The 12,368-nt window shown below is 30.8% G+C and overlaps 1 protein-coding gene across 1 annotated transcript in view; it reads left to right on the forward strand.

The window, feature by feature from the left end:
- Positions 1-6,170: 6,170 nt before the first annotated feature.
- LOC129004139 (uncharacterized) overlaps positions 6,171-12,368 on the forward strand; it is a 34,804-nt gene continuing 28,606 nt past the window's right edge. Inside the window, exon 1 of the mRNA XM_054432576.1 lies at positions 6,171-6,273. The gene's annotated coding sequence lies outside the window, so the exon portion shown is untranslated. The remainder of the gene's footprint in view (positions 6,274-12,368) is intronic.

The raw sequence follows: 12,368 nt of genomic DNA on the forward strand, positions 1-12,368 counted from the left end.
CAGAAGGCAATATTTATTATACACTAGGTATTCAAGGAACACCTTTTGAGCGTGTACGATAACACATTTTACATCATAATTCTAGTCCATATTTTTAATTAGAGGAGATAAGCTAGATATTAAAACATATTTTTTACTCAACCAAATTGACGTTTTAAAATCAAAAGAGGGAGGACAGCAAAAAGATGCATGCATCAATAAAATAACATAGCAAAAATTTGTAAAAATAGAAAAATAAAAACAGTTTTTGGTCGATCAAACAATGGTTTGCGTGTTGTGGAAGATTGGTCATCGGAACACTCATAATCCCCAGAAAGAGGTTGCTAACTATTTTGTGGCAACGTTGTATTGGGTTTCCATTCCCAATAATCTAGTTTTCAATCCATTAATATTTTGCGGTTTTGTGTTTTAATAACCCAGTACTACTGTAACGGACTTTCAGAACATTTTATAAATCAAACTGAATTTATAATGCAAGATCGATTAATGATTGTACTATGCTAAATGTCCAAATATACAACCAATTAATTGTATTTACTGGCCCAGCTCTATAAATCTAAATTTAAATTATATTTAGTAACTCATTTAACAATCTAGTACCTAATCAAGTACTACGTACTAGGCGTATCTAGTACGCCTAGACTTGGCCTCGGTAATATATCTAGGGACTTGCCAGCCTTGCAAATATCACAAGTGTATAGAATGAAATGCCATTTACATTAAGAGTATAAAAAGACTAGTCGTAATCACCTAAATGTTGCAATAAATTTGTTTTTTGAATAGGCCACTATGTCTAATACCAAAATACTACTAAGCGTCCCCTGCTGCCTAAAACCATATGCAAGGGTTTCTGAAAAAAAAGATGCCAGGAGAAATTCTTTACAAGTATTAGTATTATTCGAATAATCAAAATTAAAACAGGGGGCCAAACAAACTACACGGAAATACCCTGTGACGTGTAAGGGAAGCAATAATATTCTGTGGAGAATTAATATTGCTCACAGTCTGACACTAATGTAGCAGACAAAGGCTGTCATTTTGTCGTATCTTGTAGCCCTTTATTTTTGTTTTGGCAAAAACCTTTGTATTGCAACAACTTTATGGTTACTTTCATGCATATTTATACTCCAAAATCAATATCAAGGTTGTACATTAATATAAAATTGTATTTAAATGTGTTCTATACAATTTATATTCAATATTGTTTAAATAAGTCACAATAAATCAGTTCCTTATATTCATGATAAAACCAACTAGTTGTATAGGTACTGGTTTTGTGTGTAAATAACCAAATTATACTGATCTTTTGTACATTGAGATAAAGTTTGATTGATTTCGAACGAACTTTTTATATATGTAAGTTAATGGATTACCTTACATAGTATATAAAGAGCCCCCACGTTGAATTCAAAAAGAATAACCTAGCGATTTCACGGCAATCCAATTTATTTACATTTATTAAAAATATCTGTTAGCGAGTCCATTAGTAACTTATTGAGTTTATGGCATGAATTATGGCGAAATATATGGCTTATTTCAATAATTCTTTAATATTGATAACTTGTTTGTAGTAAACTGCACACACGATCCACACTATTGTATTAATCAATGTGCTTTCCTTGTCATTTAAAATTTACTAAAATAAAAATTTTCTTTTAAACTGCAGTGGAAGAATAGTAGCTATTACTGTAGTCCTTTTCTTCGACGTAGACTTGGAATCTATGCAACAAAAATCGAATCTTAGGACACTACTGTGTAGATTGTTTCCATCATAGCACAGTATTCTTCAACTTTCCGAAAAGTGTTTTATCTAACGGAACAAAAGAAACAAAGTATGTTTTCAAAGAACGTTTGACGGTGACTTTCTTTTAGCACAACGTTAAAGGTAAAGTTTTATTTTTCTTGCTAGCGTGAAAAACTGTAGATTTATTCGTAACCTTATTTCTAATATTTTCCTGAAGAGGTTCGTACCAAGAGTTTCTTTTGTCACAAACAATATTTTACTATGTTTGATTGCTAGTTTTGAAATTTTTCTACGGTTTCAATATTTACTAATCAAACTAATTTTTGTCATCTAAAACAAAAGAACATCAAACAAAATTGGTATGTTATAATTTTCAAATGCCACTTAAATCTACAAAATTAAATAGTTCGTTTTGAATTCGATTAAGGCCCAGCTCCCTTAATCTGAATATAAGCATAAATGGGTTAGTATGGCTTATTACATAACATTTGATATACTACATTACTGCGGGGTTATGTACCATAACATAAAATTAGACATTTCAATTTCATATTGTTTTTTGACAAAAATGGGAACTTAATACGCGAAAGTTTCCCACAAAGCTATGTATAAATTATAATCTCCGTATTTAGAAAGAAACATATTACTTCAATTTTGACACTGAACGTGACTATTAAAACTTTACTCATCCCTCGATTGAGGCTACACATAACTCAACACAATGCGTGAGTCTGCTACAATAGTGTCAAACTGTCAGTAATATTCATCACACACAGAATGTTATTGCTTCTATCACTCCATGTCAGAGTATTTAGGCCCCCTGTATTTATATTATTTATCTTAGCATTGCTAATATTTGTGTAATATTACTAAATTGTGTTATGTATTTATAGAAACACTTGGGCTCGGTGTCAGAAAGTGGGGAGGATTAAAACCCAGTTGCTGGAGATGCACACAGTGGCGTAAACACCAATTGATACTTAATTTAGAAGAAGAAGGTTTAATATTTTAACAGACTATGCATCTATATAAAAATACATAAGCACACTCCAAATGATAATACCACACCAACGTATTATCAGCCATATTGAATGAGGATATACACCTACACATTACCTGCTTGAGTCATAATTCCCTTCTCAGCCTATTCTTAATGTTTAAATAAATGATGGTTGCTGGTTTAATAACATGATATAATAATACGTTGTACGTTGGCCAGAAATTTACACTAATACTGTTAAATAAGACAAGACTGTAAACTATATATCAGAAAATGGTACAAAGGTGGTTGATTTCACATTGCCACACCAGGCTCAATAAGGCTGTCCAAAAACTGAGCTTCCCAGGGCTAGATATATACAAACTTAATATCGTTGTATATCTCTAGCCCTGGCTTCTTCCGCAGACACATACTTCACTCATCACCAAAAGAGGTTAGTCGCTTATTTAAATAATTAATTGGTCTCACAGTTTGTACCTAACATTTTTATACTAGAAGAAATAAATAAACTGAATAACAAATCATGCATTCACTGACAAATATTTTATTAAATTTTAACACTCTATTTTTGCAATTTCAACCATAGTAGGTTAGGTGCACGTAGGTAGAAAACCAAAACGCCATGTATGCTAAGTAATTGACAAAAAATACCCGTATTTTCTTCCCACATTTACCAACCTTCGTCGTGAATTTCCATCAAAATGTTTTCCCCCCGTTTTACTTTTCATTTGTTGAAATAGACGATGGTAAAGTTACACCTTATACAGCAAAAGACGAGCTCGTAATGTTTTACAAACGCAATTTGTCATTTTGCAACCATTTCTAAAACACAATTTTACAATACAATGCATGTTTTGTAAATGAGTAAAGATAAGTTACTTGGTATGTGATACATGGATAAATACTACAATTTGAATATAATTACTGTCCCATGGCATTCTACTAATAAATATTCTCTACTAATACAGAGTTTATCAGTAAAGATAGGAAAAAGACCCAGTGCACCCAAATAAAAATATACGTAAATTTTAATACCTAATGTTGTAGGGGTAGTTAACTTTTCAGTAACCCAATTTGCATTACAAATTAAGAAAAACTGAATTTGATCCATCTAAGTTTAAACTAAATTCTTCTTTATTTACTACAAAATCATGTTGAGAAATAAGCAACACTCATTATTTATTTGTTATTGTTTTTTATTTATCATAACATTCCATTGTTTCCGATCTATAAGAATAATAATGTTCACTAGGAAGGTGTCTCCTTTGGCCGGATGAACCTGCTTTGTGAGGATAATTAGTTTCGTCAATCGTTTCCTTCAATCAACTGTCTTAGTTTGTTTTCATCGGTTTTGTTGTCGTTGCATTCCAAATACAGGCTTTCAAGCCCAGGTTTATTTTTTAGTTCGATATTTTACTGCGTATTTGTGTCAAAAAATTTATTTATACACTACAAAATTTGAAACGGTCTGTTACAACGTAAATTATTTATAGTATTTGTTATAAAAATAGATATCGGTGGCTTGAATTAATATTATATTTTTTCAGAAGTACAAATAATAATTACCACGCCACATTTTTAATTTGTGTACTACACTGGTATGTTACTAAAAAGTTTTTAACGTCCTTTATCTTTTCAAGAATTGAAATTCGACTGGATAGAAGGTATTTTAATTGTTTAATAGAATAGGATAATAAAATCAAGATCATATTTTCCGCCACTTTTGAACTAACCTAATTAGTTCAACCTAATAACCTAATAACACGTACAATGCTGATCAAGAAGTTATTTATATTTTAAAAGACAGTTTTACGTTGAATAGTAATCAAATTAGTATACAACTGTTACGCTTTAAGTAAATGTGGTTCATATATACTTGTAGCAAACAATAAACTAATTAAGAAAACGTCTCTTTAAACTAAGGTATAAGTTAAGAAGATAATAAAGGAATAACGAAATTTCTTAGCGGTTTATCCAAAACTTTAGTAATCAAAACTTAGACAAAAGAACGGATCTGCTGATGTTTTGTTAAGGATTACCTTGCGATTTTACGGCAATCAAATTCATTAACATTTGATAAAAAGATTAGTTAGCGAGTCGATTAGTAACTAATTAACTTGAGTTTATTTGTTGATATTTACAATATGCTATTCAAGTGCTTGATCAATACCGGCATTTACATCTGATAGATGACAAATAAATACTGTGTAGACCTTTAAAAACTATGGGTTTGGATCGATTTCTATAAAATCATTTGTGCTCTCACTTAGTATCTCATCCAAAAAATGCCACCCTTAAAGACCAAAAAAGTAAAATATGTATAAATGAACTGAAAATCAATAAGTAAATTTAAATAACTATTAAGCAGATATAAAGAATAACAGTTTTCAAACATGGAATTGATATAATTTGATCTACCCTTAAGGGTAAAATACTTCGTAGTAATTTAAATAAATAATATTAAAACTTATAAGGTGATTTTAGCTTATTATGTGACGAATTCACTCAAGTTACGTTTTTCATAAACTTATTTGATACAGGACTATGAAACAGTTCAAAGTATATGACATAAGTTTGTTTAAACTGTTATTAAGTGTTTTGTTGCCATTTTTTTTAAATTTATTTATTTAAATGTACTAACCATATTAAAAGTTTATTTGATTTTCATGATGAATATTTCAGATACCATGCAATAGTTCATTTACCAGAGATTCCAATAAAAGTGTCTTTAGTTTCAAGTAAACAAGCTATCTTCACTTTATAAACCAGATAATGAGAAGTGAATAATAGGGAAATGTATAACAGGGAAAATTATGTACTATAAAGAATCTAGTCAAGAATATTGATCTGTCTAGTCACCAATAAAGAATAATGGGCAACTTTGGGTAAGATATTACTCGCTACATTAACTTTAACATATCTTTTCTATTCATTTAACACAAATTATTGTATATTTTTGAAATGATAAAAATCATAACATCTTAGGGACAAGATTTAGTTATAAAATTAAAGTAAGTATTTTTATGTTTATGGCATTTAATATATTTAATCATATTCACTTTTCTTTAATCAAATACAGTTTTAGACGGAGAGATATTAAAGGTGTCGTAGCAACGGGTTCATAATCTGTTTATGTACAAATTTAAATCATCACCCCATATAGATTTCCCTTAAACATCCAATAAAATAAACTGTTATAATCTATTAATTGAATCAACAACACCAAAATGATCAGACCCTAAACAACAAATACAAAAAATACTAATTTACATGAGTTGAAACGTAAATGATGTTTACATGTATCATAATTTCTCATATTAATCATTGGTATTAACGACAAAACATGAACCTCCCCCTACCACTGCCCTGGTCCGGAGCCTGCACAGAATCAATGAAATCTCTTGTAGGGGGGAGGGGTTTAGGGGTGGGTACAGTCTGGATCTCAGTGTTATGTGACGTGGTTCGCGGAACACCCTGTTTGTTTGTGGTTACCAAGATCCCAGGATAAAATGCTTAGTCATTAGTAATTGTGAGTATAACCGTTTCTGGTACATGTTTATTGTAGAGGAAATACTCGCTATGAACATAACCCTTTGTTTTCAGAAAATTGTACTTATAAGGATCTTAGTGATTGTAATCTATAGAGATAATAAAGTATTGTGATGATGGCAGTTTGAGTATAAAGTAAATTCTTGCTCTATATTTCTTTTGTTTACGGAATTTCCCAGAGATTTTCCCGCTTGGCTGCTAGTCAATGCTAGTTAGGGTAAAATTCATAAACTCGCAATAGTTTTTGGCAAGATACATTTTACATATCATTTTACTTATAAGTGTAATAATTCCAATGGGTTTTTAATGGAATTTGTTAAAGAATTTAAAATTAGTTTTAAAAGCTTGTTACTTACCTAAACAATAGATAAAGTAAATGGTTTCTCAAAAATGAGCTAAAACATGTCTTTTGATTCAATACTGCAGCATTAAAAAACGGTAACTTATCCTTTGTTATATCATGAAATAGATACGCAAAAACCAAAGACTTTATCCTGTATTGGGATTTGAAATTAAGGTTGCTGATCATGGAACTAGTATTATTAGAAGGACGAAATATTACTGTTTACGATTAGATCTCTATTTTTAACAGACATCTAAAATATATGTAAAAATTATTGTAAAATTTCCCTAGTCAATGATAGTATTCTTATATATTTTTGGCCTTATATTCATATATTACAACATGCCTTAATTTAATTAATGATACAGTTTAAAAAAGTGATATAAAAAGGTAATGGATTTATCATATTTCTGTCTATAAAATAGATAATTTTCTGTACAGATTTAGTAATTATTTTTTCCACTGTTATTTAATTTTTCCTGTAAGTAATAAGCTATTGCCGTAGGTGCCATGATATTTAGACCCGGGACCGATTAACATCAAATCTATTTAGATCCTTATACACTATAGCTCTGGTAATTTTGGCCTGATTTGCACGAAATTTGATATGAATGTGTGTGTATAGCTCAATAGGAGTGTGACAAAGCCTCGTCCACACATGGCGATTTGTCTGTGGAAACATTGTCTGCCGACTGTCTCCGGCGTGTTGCCATTTGTCTCCAGCGATGTCTCCAGTAAGTCGGCCGACTGTCGGCAGGCAAACTTCGGTGTTTCTGGAGACAAAATACAGTGTTTTCTGTTTCCCGTTCGAATGGGAAACACGGAGACAAGAGACAAAACTTTTGTCTCAAGTCTGCATGTGTAGACGTTTCTGGAGACAGGAGACTGGATACAATCCGAATGTGTTCAACATTCAGCCCATTTAGTTAGGACTGCAAAGCGGTAAAAAATAAGATTTTGGGCGGTAATAAAAGAGCTAGATTGAGTTTCTTTAAAGTATTGGAATTAGTTTTCAATAATTTATACTATTATATGACATTTTATTGAATTGTTCATCATTTAAAGATTGAAATCTAATGACAAACAAAGCCCAGCAAAATTTCAAAATCTTTTAGAAATCAACCTCCTGAAGTTCCTAAATCCTCCACCTAATCTGAAGGTCTGATAGAAGATTGTGACCATGAGAAATGTTGGGTCCATCATAATCTCTTCCTATATTTATTAGGCCTATGGTTCAGAAAAAGGAAGCCCGCACAGGATATAATTACGCCCTCCTTGGTCACCATACCAACAAACATTGAAAAACTGGTTTGCAAGTGTGGACGCAAAACACATCGGAAACTTGTATCCGAAACTTTGTTGACAAACTGTCTGTCGACTGTCCACCGACTGTCCGCGTACAATCGGCAGACAGTCGGCCGACTCAGTCTCCATGTGTGGTCTAGGCTTTAATGAAGCCTTTTATTAAGTAGCACCGATGTAAATAACATTAGTTAGAAGTTATTAGGTAGAATGTTTTTAAAATTGTATTGAAAAAGATGTTTTGATTTTCAAGTTGAATACAAAACAATAGTGTTTTTTTTTTTTTTCAATTTAAAATATTCAGTTAAGTTTAAGCTTTTACGAAGTCTTTACAATTTATGTGGTTTCCATAACCGATAATCCCCGAAAAAAAATATTTCCTATGATGTGTTTTGCAGTTTTCTCACAGGCATTTTGGAACACGTTTTATTTTATAAAACTTAACTTTCACATTTCAAAAATTAGTGTGGTGATTTACAATGACCAACAATAAAACAGCCCACGGTATTAACATTATAATATTTTACAAAGTCCTTTAACTAAATTCTTTCGCATTTTATCCAAAGATCGGAATAAGTCTTCTTAGGTGCTTCTGATGTACGATTATTTACAAGGGAATCACAGCAACCCTTGAAATAAATACTTCGTTAATGGGTGTGGTAAAAGCTGAAACGCCTACACGTGGCTGAAAGCGTATAGTTTTCTAAAGACAGCGCCATTCTTGAGTCTTTATGGCCTCAAGGTGGAAATTCCCTGCAGGTATCAATTTTTTAAAAAGGGTCACACGTTTACCTAACGACTCTGATGGCGTAAAATTGATTTTGTAACTTTATTTTAGTCGTTTCGACTTCTGCAAACAAGCTAATATTAACTAGTGTAGATGTGAATCCCATCGTATGCGAAGGTACGATAAAAACAATGTTGTATGACGTGATTAAATCTAGTTGAGAATAATACCATAAGGAAATAATACATTATTATGATTTGTTTAGGGAGGGGTTGCAAGGTAAATGGTTAAGATCAAATTTAATGATAGTTCCAACGATTCAAATCAAGGTTAAATTTAAAGGCATTTCAAATTGTATGTTTCAAACATTTCAAAACGTTTTTAAAAACAATATATAGCATGATAAATGCTATAATTCATGTATGTTCTTGGTTATAAGTATTTATGTATATCTGGAAGTGTGGCAAAATGTACAATACTTTAATACAGTTAGGTTATGATTAACAAGCTTTTATTAAGAGTCAGTATTTTAGAACCCTCCGTATAGGGTTCTTTTTGTAAATGTTTATATTTGAAATTGCGTCTGAGAATGTTTTTGCACAATTAAAACCATTAAAACCCCTGTCCAATGTAGTACTGAAAAGGTGTTTAATAATATTTGTATTTAAAGGGTTTGATGTTTAATTAGTGTATAACTTGCAATTCGAAACAAATATCTCCTATTTCAACACTTAAAGCCTCGGAAGAACAGAGAGAAATTGTTTCAAACACAATATAAATCCCTTTTGACATGCCGACATTGTCTGTCTGATAGTTTCCTTTGTAGAACTTTACTGTCGATTAAAACCAATATCACCATTTGTGAGAAAGCCCATATAAAAGAGATCAAAATTCCAATAATGGAAAAAATTATGTTATATTAATTTTTGTACAAGCATACGTTTTTGTGACGTTTCTTAACCTTTTTATCAAAGGCTGTAATGTATTGTAATGTATTCAAGAGTATATAAGAATCATGGTTGAACATCCTTCGTGAGAATGCAATCGTGGAATCGTTTGTGGTTGATAGTATAATATGTACACTGGCGAAGTTTATTATAGCTATATAATACAATGATTATTAAATAATTTCGCAAAAATGTCTGTGCAATTGTTTTAAATATGTATTACAAAACGCTAAAGCGATTTGCAGTAGCACAAGTCTCGCCATAAAAAAATAAATTCCATTTATAACCTAAACGCATTTTATTCTTATTGTAAAATGTAGCTTACCCTTTCTTCGGTTTTTTCCTTTTAATTTGTGCATACATGTCAACCTGTTGGCTGGTAATAACATAGTGGTCTCATTTTATTGCACTTTATATCTAGTTAATTATATTTAGGCGATAAGCAAAACCAATTATGCACAGTTGTCACATGTATCGTCTTTTCAAAATACATTTATTTATACTATATTTATTTGAAAATCAAGGTCTCTAAGCATTCTAAGATTAAAAATCAAATGAAAGATACGTCTAATAACACTAAAAACATATATTTACGCTTATACTGTTAACTCACAAGACGTTAAAAATACATAAAAGATGGTAAGTGGTGATCGATTTCGATTGGACACTCCAATCATAATTAGACCCAATGGGAGAATTTCATCATCATCATCTTCACCTATTAGGTGAAATAACTAATAACTAATACATGAATAATATGAATGACATTCTCTTCGATTAATGGTTTTGGAAAAAAAATTAAAAATAAATTATATTATGGATTTCCATAGTACAATCAATTGCTTCGTTAATTCAGTATTATCTTAAATAAAATGTTCATAAGGTATTCATTTCCATATACATGACAGTAATATAGAATACCATAGTTTTCATCTGTATTACTGAGTAAATAAATTCCTTTCCAGTCAAAGATCATATCATATTCATGCCGGGTTATATCACCTAACTCTAATGTTTTCAACATGAATAAAACATTAAAACAGTTTATACCTTTGACCCAGTTCTTTAGGAACACAAAACTGATAGTTTGGTCTCTATTTTAACTTAAAACGTATCTTATCCAGTATCTTTATCCTTGAGCTGATCAAATACAATGTTTATAAACTGCAACTAATGAAATTTCTTAAGCCAAGTATTTAGTTATTTTGTTAACATGAACCTTTTGCAACTGTCAAGGTGATGCTGATATATTATCTTGATACAACATAGCATTATTATGCTCGATTGACATCATCAGTTACGATTTATTAGTTTAGAATTTAGTAAATATTTGTAGATAGTGTAGTGTACATCTCTTAGTTGCACTACTGACTCCTAAGAGGTAGTAAATCTTATTTTAAAAAGGGATATACATTAAAATACTAAGTATAATATCTGATCAAACGCTGAAGATTTAAGGCCAACCGTTTGTCAAACTTATGCCCGTCGGCCGTCATTATTTTATTCTATAGTTTAGCTAAGAAATATTTTTGTATTATGTTTCTAGTATTTTTCAAAAACGTTGATCTAAAAAGCTATGGGTTTGGATTCACTTACAAACCTTTTTTTGAGGTGAAATGAAAGAAAAAAAAGATGCCGTTTGTTGATAGTTTTGACTAATCAATCAAAGAAAATAATAGGTAGAAGATGTCTTCTTAAATATCTTTTCATTAAGCATAGTTTTACTGTTAGATATATAAATAGTTTCAGAGAAAAAAAGATTTGCTACCACGTAAACATTCATAACTGTACATGTCCTTGACTAAACAAAATAATATAATCCTTCTGAATAACTTAATAGGCTAGTGGATAGCTGAAGTAAAGTTTAATTGAAAAATGAATAATGTAAACATGTTGCCCCTTTCTACAATTTCCATTTTGGGAAGATACTACAACAAGGGTCTCGTGTTTCAGTAATCAACTCCGCTGCTTTACTTGTAAACGCAATCATGCCTAATTATTTCGTTTATTATTATTTCTACCATTGACAATTATTGAGAAAATGGATGCTCAGAAAGTAAAATACCACTAACATATTTTAATTATAAATACATACAAAAGCTAATTGCATATTCTCATCCTCCTTTAAAAACGAAAAAGTGAAACCAACTAACTCACCTCACCTCGCTAGCTGGAATGGAAGGTTTGTATTTTTAAGAAATTCTAGGCCTAATACTCTCATTCCACGTACATAATGTACAATCCATTGCATGATATTGCGATGGAATCACTGGTACATGCAACATAGAAATCGCCATTAGTGTAACACAGACAATGATATTGGCAAGGTATCTTTGATAGTAATCATTAATTTCATGATAACCACCCAAAATTACGTCTTTTTGGACTTAATAAGGGTGGAGATTTTATTTTTATCATGATTTAACTGGTTAAATATGATTTTAACAGGAGAAGGAATTGTATAATAAATTCCTTTACATTTGTTCTGCGAAAGAGGTTTGTACTGTAGGAATAATTTTAGTACACACGTCAAATGAAAAAAAATCATATAAACATTCCACAAAATAAATTTCAAATAATCGTACTTAAAATGTTGTTTGTAAAATCATATAATCCATGTTTTATTTTACCAAGTAAACGAATATAATATCCTTTCAGCAAATGTACCTAACATTACAGATTGAGAATTACATGGTCAGAAATTATATTTATACAGTTGTAATACAAGGTGCAACACAAACCGCACACTTAGACGA

This window comes from Macrosteles quadrilineatus, unplaced genomic scaffold (genome assembly GCF_028750875.1).
Source record: "Macrosteles quadrilineatus isolate MER2022 unplaced genomic scaffold, UCM_ALF_1.0 Scaffold_9__3_contigs__length_116548681, whole genome shotgun sequence".
NCBI lineage: Eukaryota > Metazoa > Arthropoda > Insecta > Hemiptera > Cicadellidae > Macrosteles > Macrosteles quadrilineatus.